At 38.2% G+C, this 16,098-nt stretch overlaps 1 non-coding gene across 1 annotated transcript; it reads right to left on the bottom strand.

Annotated features, from left to right (window-relative positions):
• Window positions 1-13,565: 13,565 nt before the first annotated feature.
• Window positions 13,566-13,672, bottom strand: LOC112787190 (small nucleolar RNA R71). The gene has a single exon (XR_003194617.1). It is a non-coding gene; the product is annotated as a small nucleolar RNA R71 (small nucleolar RNA).
• Between the last annotated feature and the right edge of the window lie 2,426 nt (window positions 13,673-16,098).

The following is a 16,098-nucleotide window of genomic DNA, read 5'->3' as shown; positions in this document are numbered from 1 at the left end:
TGATTTTTTTTACGCATAATAATAACATAATAAATTTTTTAATTTTTTATTTAATTTAAATTTATAAATCTTATATATTCTAAAAGTTAAATAATTTCAAAAATTATTTTTATTTTTAATATTTAAATACTTCTAATAAATTTAAAATTTTAAAAATAAAATATAAAAAATTAATTTCTTAAAAATAATAGAAAAGCGATTGAATAGGCACGATAGTGTCTGTTGAGCCACTAGTATATATAAAGCATAACATCCCAAAGTAGATCTTCGCTTCTATGGAGCCTCTAACACGCTCAACGAGGTGACTCATATCCTGTATCTGAAAAACAACAGAATATGTATGGAATGAGAACTGAGGATTTTTAGTTTGGTAAAGGTGCCCAATATAGATAATAAATAATGTCCCGAAAAGCCAAAGGCAATACAAAACTCCAACAACCCAAATTCATATCCTAAAGTTTTCACTAAACCAGAAATAGGGTAACTATATCTAAAGAATATAATCTAACTCTTCACTTCTCGTTCTCTGCAAAGCTCCAATTCACCATGTGGAACAACCTTCAGTGCCTCCTCCACCCACCAGAGGGATCTCTCAGAAACAAACACAAGCAAGACAGACAAGGAAAACACAGATATGGATAGCAGATACAACAAATAGATTAAGTTATAGCTACTTATAGTTAAGTAATTAGGCAAATCACTACAAATACATACTCAAACAAAACATACAAGTGCATATGATGAATGTCTGCCCTATGACCGATGAGTCTCATCTATCGGTTATATAGCCAAACCCAACATATCCGGTAGTGAACCCTAGATAGGAATACCACAACACGGAGCAAGTGGGACAAAAACTGCAACCCTTGCATCTTATCCTCATAACCCACAGTAAGGGAAACAACCTCACCCTTGTGTTTTACCCAAGCAGTGTTACATTTCTTGACCCAGAGCAAATGTTACAAAACTCAAGCCTTGTATCTTACCCGGTGTCTCGAACCATTACCCGGAGCAAGTGGACAATGCCACTGCATCTTACCCGATATCTCAACTTATAACCAGTGCAAGTGGATAATGCCATTGCATCTTACCCAGTGGTATATCTTAATCAAATTCAATTTCATTATCAAGTTCATCCTCAATATTTCTCCACTTCATTCAGTCTTAATAATCTTTAATCATTATCTTTTTCTCAATTTTCATAATCATGCTCATCATACCTCAGTTCATCATGAATCATTATCATTCTTCTTATTATAGATAATACATCTCTCCTCAATATCAAACTAACTCCCTCAATACGTTTGCTCTCATTTCGAAGTGTAAAAACTTGCTATTAGACCTTAAATAGGAGTTAGATACATTTGGAAAGCTAGAGGAATAGTTAAAAATTAAAAATATTAAGTTTCAACAAAATAGGAGTCATGCGTACACGAGAATTCACAAAAAGACAGCATTGCATACGCATGCACTGTCCGCGTAAGCGAGTATTTTGAGCAGAGTATGGGTTCCGCGTATGCATGCATGTTTTTGTGTACGTGTGAGTGTAAAAGTGACAAAGTCACGTACACAGCCATGTTCTGCGTACACGAGTGTGTGGCAGAGCTTAAAACTGACGTCGCGTTATGCTATTGCGTACGCATCCCTATCAGATTTGCCAAAAATTAATTTTTCTTCTAATGTTATAAATTTCTCGGACCCAATTTTTATTCTAAATATGTTTTACAAGATTTGGAGATCTGGAAGCCAAGTTATGGCCAGGGGAAGTTGGGTAAAAATTTAGTTTTTACCAAAGATTCAAATCTTCTAGTTTTCCAAAATTCTCAATCCAAAACCAGCCAAACCATAACCAATTCAACACCAATTATTCCTACACAATATCGCATACTCATTATCCAATTCGCAGTCACTTCAACACCTAAATTCATTAATTCATTTAAACAATTTTCATACATATTTCTACCAAATTCACCATTCATCATCAACACCACATTTATACAATTTTAATCCACCAAATCCAACAATTCAGAGCATTCAAGCCTATCTTATGGCAACTAGCCTAAGTTTTAACGCAACATTATATATTAACTATGAAACTAAAATCATACCTTGGCCGATTTCTTTCCAAGCTCAAACACCTCAAAAACCTTTTGTACTCAAGCTCCCAAGCCTCCAAACCAACTTAATTAAGCTTCAGCCATCCAATTCAAGCACTCTACTTCATCAATTTGACATCAATTCACATAAATTCAACCTAAATCCATAAAATTTCATTCAAAACCACAATTCCATAATTAAACTTCACAAAATTGAAGAATTCAAAGCAGATAAGAGTTCACCTTTACCCCCTGAGTAATTGGATGAAACACAACTATACCTTGTACTAGAGTACCCCTAAACCATCAAAAGCGCAAAATTCTCAATACCCATGAACCACATTCACGAAATTGAAGGGAGGTAAGGGATGGGTGATAAATTTTGAGTTTCTTACCACTTTGTTAGGATGGATTTGAAGAGATCGACGAGGCAATCACGTGACCACAAACGGTGCGGTGATCGAAGCTCCGAATTGAAAGTTATGAAAGATTAAAATTGAAGGTGAAAAGGGTTTAGTGTTCCCTTCCACAATATCTCTTCTCATTGTGTTGTGATGAAATGAAGGGAAGAAGGCTGAGTTTCCCATATATATAGATGTTGGACCTTGGGCCCAATATGGGTCTGGTTCAACCGATTCAGCTCGTTGGCCCAGTTTAGGCAAAAATATTTTAAACTAGTATTTTAATTTGTATTTGAAATATTTTTAATTCTTCAAATTATAAAATTTAATTTCCTAATCCCTTGGCTTATAATTAATTCATTAGTTAATTATTTATTTATTTTTAGAATTTTACATCGTAACCCATAGTTAGAAATTTTTCTCCCAAAATTTCGATTGCTATACGAAAAGTAAGCGAAAGCAGCTCCTCTTTACTTCCACTTTCCGCTCCTTGATTATTCGTCAATCCATTAAATAATCTTATATCCGAAACTCCTCTCCCACATGATAACAGCCTTAAGGCCACCAAGGTCACCACAATTCCACTATACCGCTCTGATTACAAACCTCTAAGAACTTACTCATTCATTAATGTCAACTAAATAACTCCCTGTTTTTGACTAGTCCTAATGGCAACACTTTATATAGCACAAACAAGTTCAGTCCTAAGTTTGACACCGTCATCCATAATCCTTCATTACCGTCAAAGCTATGATTAAATACGATGTCTCAATATCATACCATTCAATTAGAATTCAGTTACCAGTTTCACACTTACATCCACCTTGTTGCGACTGACCGACAACCTGAGTCTCCCTACGTGGAAAGCTCCAAGACATATACCCCGAAAAACCGCACCCATAACATACGCCAGATCCAAAATGGCACAACATATTCGGATGGTAGCTTTTATATCTCTGATAGCTCAGGTCATTTGAAGCAACCCTTGTCTGTTTTTTTCTACCATTTTCCTGGTGATCATCATTCTTTCTAGAATTACTCCGACCCTGGAGAAATTGTTGAGCGTATCCTCTTCTTTTGAATTCTTGGCCCCTTGGTACAAAATTCTTGTTGTGCGCCTTTCGGTATAACTCCCGACGGTCATTCCCTACCACAGTAGCCCTCCTTGAACATTTCTCCGCAACCCTACTCTTGTTCACCATATCGGATAAAACTCAGACCTCCATAGGCCCCACAGTACTCAAAATATCACTCCATAACCACCCTCGTACTTAATGCATTTCCACTCCTTGTAGTTCTCCAGAGCACCCTGACAGACCTTGAAAAACTGACAGAGCTCCTCAAACTTGCTTGTGTACTCTGCCACCATCTTTGAGCCCTACTTCAACTGCAATAGTTCTAACTCCTTCGCAGCCCTAACTTAGTTGGGAAAGTATTTCCTATAGAATTAGACTCGAAAGGCTTCCCAAGTTATCAGAACATTGCCTTGCTATAGTAGACGGCGATCTCCCTGCCATAAGAACTGAGCTTCTCCCACTAGCTGATATGTGGCAAACTCAACATACTGGTCTTTAGGCACGTGTTGAGTTTGTAAAGCCCTTTCCATCGCCTGAAGCCAATTGTTTGCTTTTTTCAGGGTTCGTGGTTCCTTGGAAAACAGGTAGATTCACCTTCAAAAATGTTGCTAAGGTCATTGGTCCATTGCTGGCATTCCCATTACTAGCTTGTTGGCCTAGTACCTTAGCCGTGGCCTGCATAGAAGTAGCCATATTCTCTAATGCACCATGAAGTCATCAGGTTATTGCCGGTCGATTCTGGTTTCGTATTCTCTCTGACCTCTCCTTCGACCACGCCCGTGTAACGACCCAATTTTCAATATATCTAGATCATAGCGGAAACTGAGCGCTACCAATTTGTCTTCCTAATTATTATCTATTATTTATCATATGAGCATGATTCGTTGTTAAAAGCGTAGTTAATTTGCGAGGTGTATTTTTTTTTTGAAAACATTTGGATTAATAGGTGGAATCACTCATAATCAATTCACAAGAAATAACAGATAAAACAGTTATAAACAACCACACATAAATACATCACGAGTAGCTAGCAACATTCAGTTATCCAGCCTTTATTAGAGTATAGACCTTTAGTTAGAACACCCCTAGATATAGCTAGATAATAACTATATACATATACATAAATACAACATCCCAGGTCCTGACCTGTTCAAGAGGTCTCTATGCTGGCACCTAGGCTAGCCTAGATTCTATACTCACCTAGTCCCTCTAAACTACTAAAGCGAGGGAAAGTACGTTCTAAGACTTCACAACTCAAGTCAGGTGGAATGTCATCAAAAGATAGAACATCATTTGCTACTCCTCTGCACGATCAGACTTTTCCACAGGACATCTCTCTAGTACCTCATGAAGTAGCCACACAATAGGAATCTCGTACACAGGATTTAGGTTAAAGTGCGCATACGAACGGGGTGCAGACGTTGGCTGGTCTCACAGTATATACATATAAACAGAGAACAATATTCACCCTAGACTCAGAAGACTATCTAGAGCAGAATCCTCTTCTTGTGAACAGTCATCAGCAAACTATGGTAAGGTACTCTTACTTCCATCTGAAGGGGGAAGGGAGAGAGAAGGGGTAAGAACTGGGGAGTTCTTAGTAGGGCCGGGGTTATTAGTTACGTTCATTTATTTGGGGTCGATTAGTAGACGAATAACATAATATAGCAAAGTAGTAAACAGAAGATAAAGATAGAAAGAGAAAGTAGAGACAACAGAAAGCAGAACACAAACAAAATAATAGAAGAAAATAAAACACAGAAATAGCATACAAGCAGACAAACATAAAGAATTAGATCACACACAGAAAGGAATGCAACAGAGAATGATGCGCAGACAAGAATGATGCATGTCTAGCCCTAGCAGAGCCATGAGCTCATGTGTCGGTTGGCTGCCCGCAATCCTGACATTTATCCGGTCACGGGTAATCCCGGTTTCCCGGATACGATTTTCCATTCCTAAATAAATGCGCATATAATAATAGCTGCTCATTTGAGACAGCCTCTGCTAACTACAGGAAAATGTATATATATTCTACTCTGCTCTGCTCTGGGGAAGTGGAAAATAGCTGTAGGTAACTTAGTTTCCCTACAGAAGCTCTGGGTTGCATTAAGCAACTAATATATATTGAATATAGCTCTGGGTTGCATCAAGCAACTAATATATATATATATATATAAATATAGCTCTGGGTTGTATCAAGCAACTAATATATATATATAAATATCTCTTTATTATATTACTCTTCTCTTTATATCTCTTTACTCTGTTCTGGTTTCTCTTTTCTCTATATCTCTTTATTCTGTTTTAATTATTCTGTTCTCTGTATCTCTTTTTTCTTCTCTGATTACTCTTTTCATCTGTATCTATATTACTCTTTTTCTCTTTATCTCTTTACTTTACTCTGGTTACTCTATTTTCTGTGTTTCTCTACTCTGCTCTGATTTCTCTACTTAACGTATGCATTTAAAGCTTATGTAAATTTCGGTATGAATAGTTAGCCTGTCCCAAGTATAGGTTCATTAAGTCTATACTGAAACAGTTTAACTTTTCATATTATACCTAACCCTAGTCGCAACTCAAGTACTAACTAAGTTGCCCTAGTTCGTTCACTAGTCTCTGTCTGTTTTTCTGTCGTTAAAATTTTACAGACTTTTTCTTTGGTTTTTATCTTTTCTTTAACTTTTTATCTTTTATTTATCTTTGCCTTACTAACATGTTATTACCACTCCCTAAGTGTTTTATGAAGGTAATTATGAGATTCGGCACTTAAAGTTGTCTTTCTAAAGCTTTTACAGAAAACTGCCTTTTTCGTATTATTTTATTATTTTCATTAAAATATTATTTTTAATTAAATATTAATATTTAATATTTTATTATTATTTATTATTTTATTATTAAATTTTCTAAAATTACCTTGCCTTTACCTTTTAACCTTTAAAATTAACTTTTTACCCCGGTAACTTTTAATATTTCTACTTTAACCACCCTAACTTTCAGAAATTATAAAATAACCCCTCAAACACCAAAATATTTACTTCCTTGCCCTTTCTAAGATCTAAAAGGTGTTCTTCAATTTTCTTCACCACACTCAAAGTGTTCTTCATGTTCTTCGTATATTCTTCAAATTCTTTCTCTGTTTTTAACCGTTTTTCAGTCTTTTCAGCAACCGATTTTTGCCAAAATTCAAAATAAATTTCCAGCCACTAAAACTCCATCTTTTTTATATGATTTTAACACAAATTGAACCCCAATTTAGGGCCTAGGGTTTCGTTTTCCAGCAGCCACAAGAACACACATTCATAGCTTGAATTTCATTAAATTTCATCAAAATTTCACCAAATTTTCACCAAGAATCAATCATATATGCAACCAATTTTTAGCACAGCCAAATCATACAACATTCACACAACTCAATCACAAATTTTCAAGATTAATTTCGTGACACCCTACCTTGATTTGCTACTCCAAATCCGGTTACTCTTTGAAGTGTTCTTAAAGCACTTTTTCCTCCTAAAACACATCAAGAACAACTTTAAAACTCTAAATCATCAACTAAACGAACTTCAGAAGCATCTTAGGAAGGTTATCCTCACCTTAAACGTGCAGGAAATCAAAGATCTTTGGCCCACAAGTCAAGCTAAGCAAGAGATCTAAGGAAGAACATCAAGAAAACACTTGTTTAAGCATGTTTCCTTGAAAACCGAATTGAAAGGGGAAAGGAACAGCCATCTCACCTTATTTCCATCCTTGATAAGTTACATGGTTATGTAGAGGAATAAAGGAGGATCATTTTGTTGAAATCGGAGTTTTGATTTGAGTTTTAGTTCAGAAGAAATCAAGCTTTGAAGATTAAGTGTTCATGAAAGTTTCTCTCTTTTCTCTCTTGTTATTTTCGGCCAAAATGATGAAATGAGACAGTCTTGGAGGTCTTGGGGGTGTAAGGTGAGTTATGATTGGTTGGCTTGGAGGTGGATTAAAATAATATTAAAATATCTCTGGTGTACAACTACTAAAACTAGGTGTATCGGAACACTCGTAAAAATATCTCTAAAAATTATTTTCTGAGCTACTAGCATAAATGACACTAGTAACATATTTATTATGAGAATAGAACATGTATAATGAGGTGATCATTGCTAAATTCATCAGAGAGTGTTGGTGCTAAGCTGCACCAGTAAACCGTAAACCCGGTTAAACCGATTTTCTGTTTTTAACAAAAACAGACCAGGTAACCTTATAATATCATTCAAGCATTTTATAATACTAATATAATGATAATATTTTACTATTATCTCTCTCCTCTCATGAATCGAGTCCAGTTCGTCAAACAGAGACTATTTTGCCAACCGATACGGTTCAAAAACTAGGTTCTTCGCGATTGCATTATCGAGCTTGCCTCAGAGGAGGTTCTAGCTTAAGGATGACATAATGATAATGAGAATTGAGATGCTTGATGATATAACAGAGGTGTTCCCTTTACTAATCTTCCGGAGAAATCCGTACTTTCAGAAAAGATCTCATGTACTCGAAAATTAGGGTTGTTACATTCTACCCTCCTAAAAGAAAATTTTGCCCTCAAAATTTCAGTTACCTAGGAATAGATGCGGGTAATTAGCTTTCATCTTATCTTCCAGTTCCCAAGTGTGCTCTTCTTCTCCTCTTGGTTCCCAAGCTACTTTGACTAAGCGAACAACTTTGCCTCTTAGCTGCTTATCACTTCTTTCTACTATCTGAACTGGTGATGCTTGATATGTCAAATCATTTCGTAACTGTACTGTCTCTGGTTGTAAAACATGACTCTTGTCGGGAATATATTTCTTAAGTTGTGAGACATGAAGAACATCATGAAGGTTTGATAAATAAGGAGGAAGGACTATTTGATAAGCTACTAGACCTACTCTTTTAAGTATTTGGAAAGGTTCTATGTATCGTGGGTTAAGCTTTTTAGTCTTAAGGGCTCTACCTATTCCAGTAATCAAAGTTACTTCTAGAAAGACATGGTTTCCGTCACTAAACTCTAAGGGTCTACGTCTATTATCGCCATACCTCTTTTGACAGCTTTGTGCTGTCTGGATCATCCAACGAATCTTCTTTATCTTCTCAGTAGTTTCTTACACTAAGTTTGGACCTAAGACACTAGCTTCTCCATCGTCATTCCAACACAATGGTGTCCGACATCTTCTTTCGTAGAGAGCTTCATATGGTGCCATCCCGTTACTTTATTGGCAACTGATGTTGTAGACAAATTCGACCAATAGCAAATACTTATCCCAACTGCTTTGGTTGTCTATCATACATGATCGTAACATGTCTTCTAACGTCTGGATTGTCTGCTCTGATTGTCCGTTTATCTGAGGATGGTATGCTATACTCGTGTGCAATTCTGTTTCCAACGCTTTCTGAAAAGCTCTCCAAAATCTATTAGTAAACCTCAAAACTCGATCTGAGACAATTTATGAAGGTATCCCATGTAGTCGTATGATTTCTTGAATATATATATTCATTCCAGCCTTTCTAAAGTATAGTCAACTTGAATCGAAAAGAAGCACGCCGACTTTGGCAACCTGTCCACAATCACCCAAATGGCATTACGTCCTGTTGAGGTTCTTGGCAATCTCGTGATAAAATCCATAGTAATCTGCTTCCATTTCAATTGTGATATTTCTAAGGGTTGCAGGGTTCCTGACGGCTTCTGATGTTTCACCTTCACCTTCTGGCAGGTTAAACATTTTGAGACATAATCAGCTACTTCTTTCTTTAAGTCCGGCCACCAGAACATTTGTTTCAAATCTCGATACATCTTTGTCACCCAGGATGCATAGAAAGTCTACTTTGGTGAGCTTCAGCAAGAATCTTTTGTCGTAATTCTCCAGAGTTAGGCACACAAATTCTGTTCTTGTACCTCTATAGGCCACTACGATCCTGTCTCACAGCTTCTTCAGCTCTGTAAGCAATGGTGACATCCGATGTGGTGCTATGGAAATCGGTCTGGTTCCAAGTACTATATCAATGTTGAATTTTATCTCTCGCTGAGGAGGAAACTCAGGTATGTCGTCCAAGAAAACATCAGGAAATTCCTTCACCATTTGGATTCGTTCTAAGCTTAATTCACTATCATTCGAGCTAGCCGCTAACAGAGCGTACCCCTCACAATCACTCCCGCCTAAGGTAACTCTTACAGAATTCAGATATAAGGTCTGGGACAGAAATGGTTTAGTACATAGACTATCAGATGGAATAACAGCAGTTCTTTTAAAATAATCAAGGAAAATATGATACTTAGATAACCAATCTAATCCTAAAATAACTTCTAAACCACATAGAGGCAAACAGATTAGATCGTGTATAAAAGTCCTGTTCCTAATAGCAAATGGTACTTGCAGGCACACTAAACTGGTTAAAGCATTTTGGGATGCAGGTGTATGGACAATCAAGTAAAAATTCAATTTAAAGAAATATAATCCTAACTCGTGAGCAATAGTTAGAGAAATAAAGAATGCGATGCACCTGAATCATACAGTACAGTTAGAAATTGATTCTTGACATAATACTAACCTTGAATGAGGGCATCCGATTGCACAACATCGTCAATAGTGATAGCAAACACTCGTCCTTGTTGTTGGGTTCTGACTGGATTTCGAGTAAATCCCTTCAAACAATCCTTGGCAATGAGTCCAAGTTCTCCACAAGCATAGTAGTTAGGTGATCCAAACTGGCAAGACCTGTTACTATGCTCTTTTCAGCATTGCTTACATGCAGGGTTTATGTAAGTCTGATGGTCTCGTTTACCATTGCCTTGCCTTATTTTACCTCCATTCTTACCCGTACGGCAAGCAGTAATGTTACCAACTTGTAGATTCTTATGCTATCGTATGCCATGTGCTTTAAAATGCACCCTTCTCCCAGCTGCCTGATGATTGCTAAGACGCCTTGGTGGAAATTGATGCCAGGGCATTTTGGCCAGTTTCACTGACCTTTTCTTTATGGTTTTAGGGTAGTTTCATGCACTTTCTTAGGAAATAAGCAAGTTTTGCGTAAATAATCATTTACATCTTGATTCAAGAAACATTATGAATTTTATATGATTTCATGAGAATTATGCATGAATTGAATGATAAATTGAATGATGTATAATCTCATGGGTTAGAACCTAGCTTTGATGCACTTTATTTGCTTGATTTCAGGACAAAGGAAGCAAGGAAGATGCCATGTTAATAGCCACGTTAGTCCAACTAACGTGACCATTAACGTGGAAAGGAGGCTAGCTTACAACGTTAACGAGAAAAGTGAACACCAATAACACTTTTGTGAGCCATCATAGCCCACGTTAGTGTCCACATTAACTACATTAACGTGGAAGCTAACGTGGAAGAAAAGTAAAGCTCCAACGTTAGTGGTAAAAGTGAATGCCACTAACGTTGGGGAGAGGGGCACACTTAGCCACATTAAGAGTCACGTTAACTACATTAACGTGAACTCTAACGTGGGAGAAGCAATGAAGAGCCAACGTTAGTGACACTCACCTTTGTCACTAACATTGGACAAAGCCTCTATTAGCCACGTTAATTGCATTAACGTGGAAGCTAACGTGGAGGAAAGGAATGATGAGCCAACGTTAGTGACACTCACCTTTGTTACTAACGTTGGAGATGGCTATCACTACCACGTTAGAAGTCACATTAACCTAAGTAACGTGAACTCCAATGTGGAAAGAAGGGTGTTTGGAACATTAGTGACAAAGGTAAGTGTCACTAATGCTCTCGAAGTTGAGGCATACCTACACTAATGTGAACTCTAACGTAGGGAAGAAGGGGCCAAGGGCAACGTTATTGGCAAAGGTAAACGCCAATAATGCTCGCGATGGATCAAGAGGCAACATTAGTGGTCATGTTAGTGCCACTAACATTGAAGTTAACGTAACTCATCTTGGGCTAGGAACGTTAGTGCAAAAGGTGGTTGTCACTAACGTTCTCGAACCCACATTTTCACTTAACGTTAACGCCACTAACGTCCTAGCCAAAGTCCATGCCTACTTCACACTCTCTCTGCAAGTAAAGCTGAGCCCACTGAAGATTCCAAACTGCTTCAACTCAAGATCTAAAGGCCCATATCCAAGACTTGAAGAGCCAACTGGAAGATCAGAAGAGTAGTATATATAGGGGTAGTTTTGAACTAGAGAAGAGCTTTTGGATTGAGAGGACTACTCTCTGTATCATTTTACTTTCTCTGCAACTTCTAGTTTTACTTCAGAATGTACTCTCCATCTTTGCTTTCCATTCCCAGAGCCATGAACAACTAAACCCCTTTCATTGGGTTAGGGAGCTCTGTTTTAATTTAATGGATCAATAATAGTTTTCATTATTCTTCTTCGTTCATTTCTCTTGATTTTACTTGAAAGCTTTCAATCTTCATCCAATTGGATAGTTGTCTTGGAAAAGAAACTATTCATACTTGGATCTCTTCTGAACCTTGGAAGAGGAATGAAGAGATCATGCTAGAAATGCTTTCTCATGTTGGACCAAATTGGGGTTTGGGCGGATATGGTGACATATAATTCTCCCAATACTTTGATTTGGAAATACATGTGGTATAATCAGTGACCGCACCTCATCTCTTCTCATAAGCAATTAGACCAAGAAATTGGCTATTGATCAAGATTTGAGAGATTGAGTTACCAAGGAATTGGAATTCAATCACTTAAGATTGCCAAGGAGATTAATGAATGCATTGATTGAGGAAGAGATGAGAATGAACTTGATATAGAGAATGCAACATCTCCTAAGCCCAATGAATTCCCTATTTCTGATCTTACCCATTCTCTTTAGTTTCTGCCATTTACTTTCATGCTAAATTTCCCATTCCCCATTTAAGATTCTGCAATTTACTTTCCGTCATTTATATTCAGCTCTTTATTTCCAGCATTTACATTTTCTGCCATTTACTTTCCCGCCATTTAATTTCCTGCAATTCTCATATCAAATTCTGCTTAGCTCAACTAGAACATTCCTCTAATTAAAGTTGCTTGACCAATCAATCTCTGTGGGATTCGACCTCACTCTATTATGAGTTTTTACTTGACGACAATTCGGTATACTTGCCGAGGGAAATTTGTTGAGAGACAAGTTTCCGTGCATCAAGTTTATGGCGCCATTGGTGGATAACTAGATTGAGCACTTTTCTTTTGTTTGATTTAATTCCACCTGAGTAATTTACTTTCAGTTTTAGTTATTTCCTTCCCTTTACCTCTCACCCATTTGTGGTGCTATCTGCATATCATTTTTTTTACTATTTGGTCCACTGACCCACTAACTGTTTGATATATTGCATCACTCACACTAACAGCATTTCTGCAGAAAATACTCTCTGCATCTACCCCTTCTTGCTTTTTCCTTGTTGGTTATATGACAGGTAGATGAAGCGGGGCTTCAACTTCCTTTAATTCTGAACCTGAGAGGACCTTCCTTAGATTAAGGAGGGAAGCAAGAGGGAAGAGAGTAGTTGGTGCTGAGGAAGAGGAAGAGTACTTTGAACTAGACATGGATGAGAATATGGAGAACCATCATGAAGAAGAGGCTCACAACCATGGCAGAGAAGGTCCAGCGCATCATGCTGGGTAAGAGAGAAGAGTTCTAGGATCCTACATCAATCCAAACCCAGGAAATTGTGGAAGTAGCATCCAAAAGCCAACCATACATGCCAACAACTTTGAACTAAAGCCACAGCTCATCACCCTTGTTCAAAACAATTGTTCATTCGGAGGAAGTGTTCAAGAAGATCCCAATCAACATCTAACCACCTTTCTGAGGATATGTGACACTGTGAAGTCTAATGGTGTTCATCCTGACACCTACAGACTACTTCTATTCCCCTTCTCACTCAAGGACAAGGCATCTAAATGGCTGGAATCCTTCCTGAAGGAGAGCTTAACAACCTGGGAAGATGTGGTAAACAAATTCTTGGCGAGATTCTATCCTCCTCAAAGAATCAACAGGTTGAGAGCTGAGGTTCAAACTTTCAGGCAGCAAGATGGTAAGACTCTATATGAAGCATGGGAGAGATTTAAAGACTTGACAAGAAGATGCCCGCCAGATATGTTCAATGAATGGGTGCAGCTGCACATTTTCTATGAAGGTCTTTCTTATGAATCAAAGAAGGCAGTAGACCACTCATTCGGGGGATCTCTGAACAAGAAGAAGACCATTGAAGAGGCCATAGATGTCATTGAGACTGTAGCTGAGAATGACTACTTCTATGCTTCTGAAAGAGGCAACACTAGAGGAGTGATGGAGCTAAACAATGTGGATGCACTGCTAGGTCAAAACAAGATGATTACCAAGCAATTGGCTGACCTCACCAAGAAGATGGAGAGGAATCAAGTAGCAGCAATCACCACTTCAGCAGCAACTCAAGAAGGAGTGAATGAAGAAGCAGAGGGTAGTTAGGAGCAAACCAACTACATTGGAAATTCACCTAGGCAGAACCATGACCCATACTCCAAAACATATAATCCTGGCTGGACGAAGCACCCAAACTTTGTGTGGGGAAATTAACAAGACCAAGGCCAAGATCAGAGACGCCACAACCCCAACAACAATGCAGCTCACCAACATCCCACACAGAGATCATATCAGCACTCACCTAACAACACATCTCAACATCCATACCAAAGCCAAAATGGCCCTTTTCATCCCTCCAATCTCAACTCTCCATCATCGGAAGAAAGACTATCAATGATTGAGACTCTACTTGAAGGCATATGCAAGGAAATCCAAGATAACAAGGTGTTCAAGGAGGAGGTGCGAGCCAATATCAAAAACTAGGGAGACACCATCAAGAGGTTAGAGTTTTAAGTGGGATACCTCTCTGAGAAAATTCCCAAACCTACTGATAGCTTCCCAAGTGACACAGAGAAGAACCCGAGAGGTGAAGCAAAGAAGGTCAGATGGGAAGATTGCAAGATTGTCACTATAAGTGATAAGGGTACTGAGAAAGAGCTGAACAAACATTTAAAACAACCTGGAGATACCTCAGTAGAGACACAAGAAGAGGATCACCAAGAAACCACACTTACACAGAAGGAGCTGCTGAAACTCTATGCACCTTTTCCCCAAAGACTCAAGGGTGGTGTAGAAAAAAGAATATACTCAAAGTTCCTTGATATGTTTGCATCTCTCCATGTAAACATACCATTTATCAAGGCTCTCCAACAAATGCCCTCATACATTAAGTATATGAAAGAGCTGCTGACCAGGAAAAGCTCACTTAAAGTAGGGCAAACAATAGTGATGGATAAGGAGTGCAGTCTCTCATTCAACCAGAGTTACCTACAAAAAGGAGGGACCCAGGGAGTTTTCACATCCCCTGTGCCATAGGTGAAACAATGTTTGACAAAGGACTTTGTGATCTGGGAGCAAGCATCAACTTAATGCCTTTATCTCTTATGAAGAAGCTGCAGATCAATGAGCTAATACCTACAGACGTAGTCATCAGGCTGGCTGACAAAACTCAAAAACAAGCAGTGGGAGTGGTTGAAAACGTGTTAGTAAAGGTTGGGAACTACTTCCTTCCTACAGAGTTTGTCATATTGGAAATGGAAAAAATTCACATCCAACCAATCATATTGGGAAGACCGTTCCTAGCTACAGCCAGAGCGCTCATAGATGTGGAGCGAGGAGAGCTAATACTGAGGATACATGATGAACAACTCGCATTCAATGTCTTCAAACCCTCACAAGAGGGAGATCAGGAAAACAAGGAACCATGGAAAGAGCACGACAAAGCACTGGTGGAAGAAACAAGCATTGAAGCACAGGGAATTCCCTTGGTTACTGAACAAGACAGTCAGCAGTTACCACAGCTAAAGGAAACTCAAGTGGAGTCAAAACCACGAGAATCATATGAGACCAGCAATAAAGTCTCCCTAGGAAAAGAGACCACAAAGAGCAGGGCAACAGCAAAAGAAACAAAGAAGAAGGCACCAAGGAGATGGAGGAACAAGAAGATCCCTACAGAGGATTTCTCTCCAGGAGATAATGTGATCTCAGCCTACTTCCTAGACATCCCACCTCATCTCCCACCATCCCATCTCAGTTACCTAAGGTTTTCACCATCAACAAAGTTCTCTCCCTAGAACATGTGGAGATCCTTGATGAAGCCAATGGATATAGGTTCACTGCAAGAGGGGAAGATCTGAAGCATTACCAACCACCCTGACAAAGGCAGAACATCAAGCTAGTGACGCTAAAGAAGCGCTTCATGGGAGGCAACCCATGTTTTACATGCTTTTAAAGTAGTTAATAAAGCAAGGTTCATGAATTTCAAATCAATTTTGACATGCACTTGAATGAATCCTTTTATGCAACAAATAGTGAAGAACAAGATTTGTATTCAAGGCACACTAAGAGAACATAAATGTAACTCCTATCATGTCACTCTTAGAGCCTTGAACAAGTCATTTACACCACATAGCCCCAAACTAAGTTTGGTGTCACCAATGTTGCATACATGGATATTTGGCTGGTT

This window comes from Arachis hypogaea, chromosome 20 (genome assembly GCF_003086295.3).
Source record: "Arachis hypogaea cultivar Tifrunner chromosome 20, arahy.Tifrunner.gnm2.J5K5, whole genome shotgun sequence".
In the NCBI taxonomy this organism is placed as follows: Eukaryota; Viridiplantae; Streptophyta; class Magnoliopsida; order Fabales; family Fabaceae; genus Arachis; species Arachis hypogaea.
The sequence above is the reverse complement of the archived record's forward strand: the minus strand, read 5'-3'. Positions and strand labels throughout refer to the sequence as shown.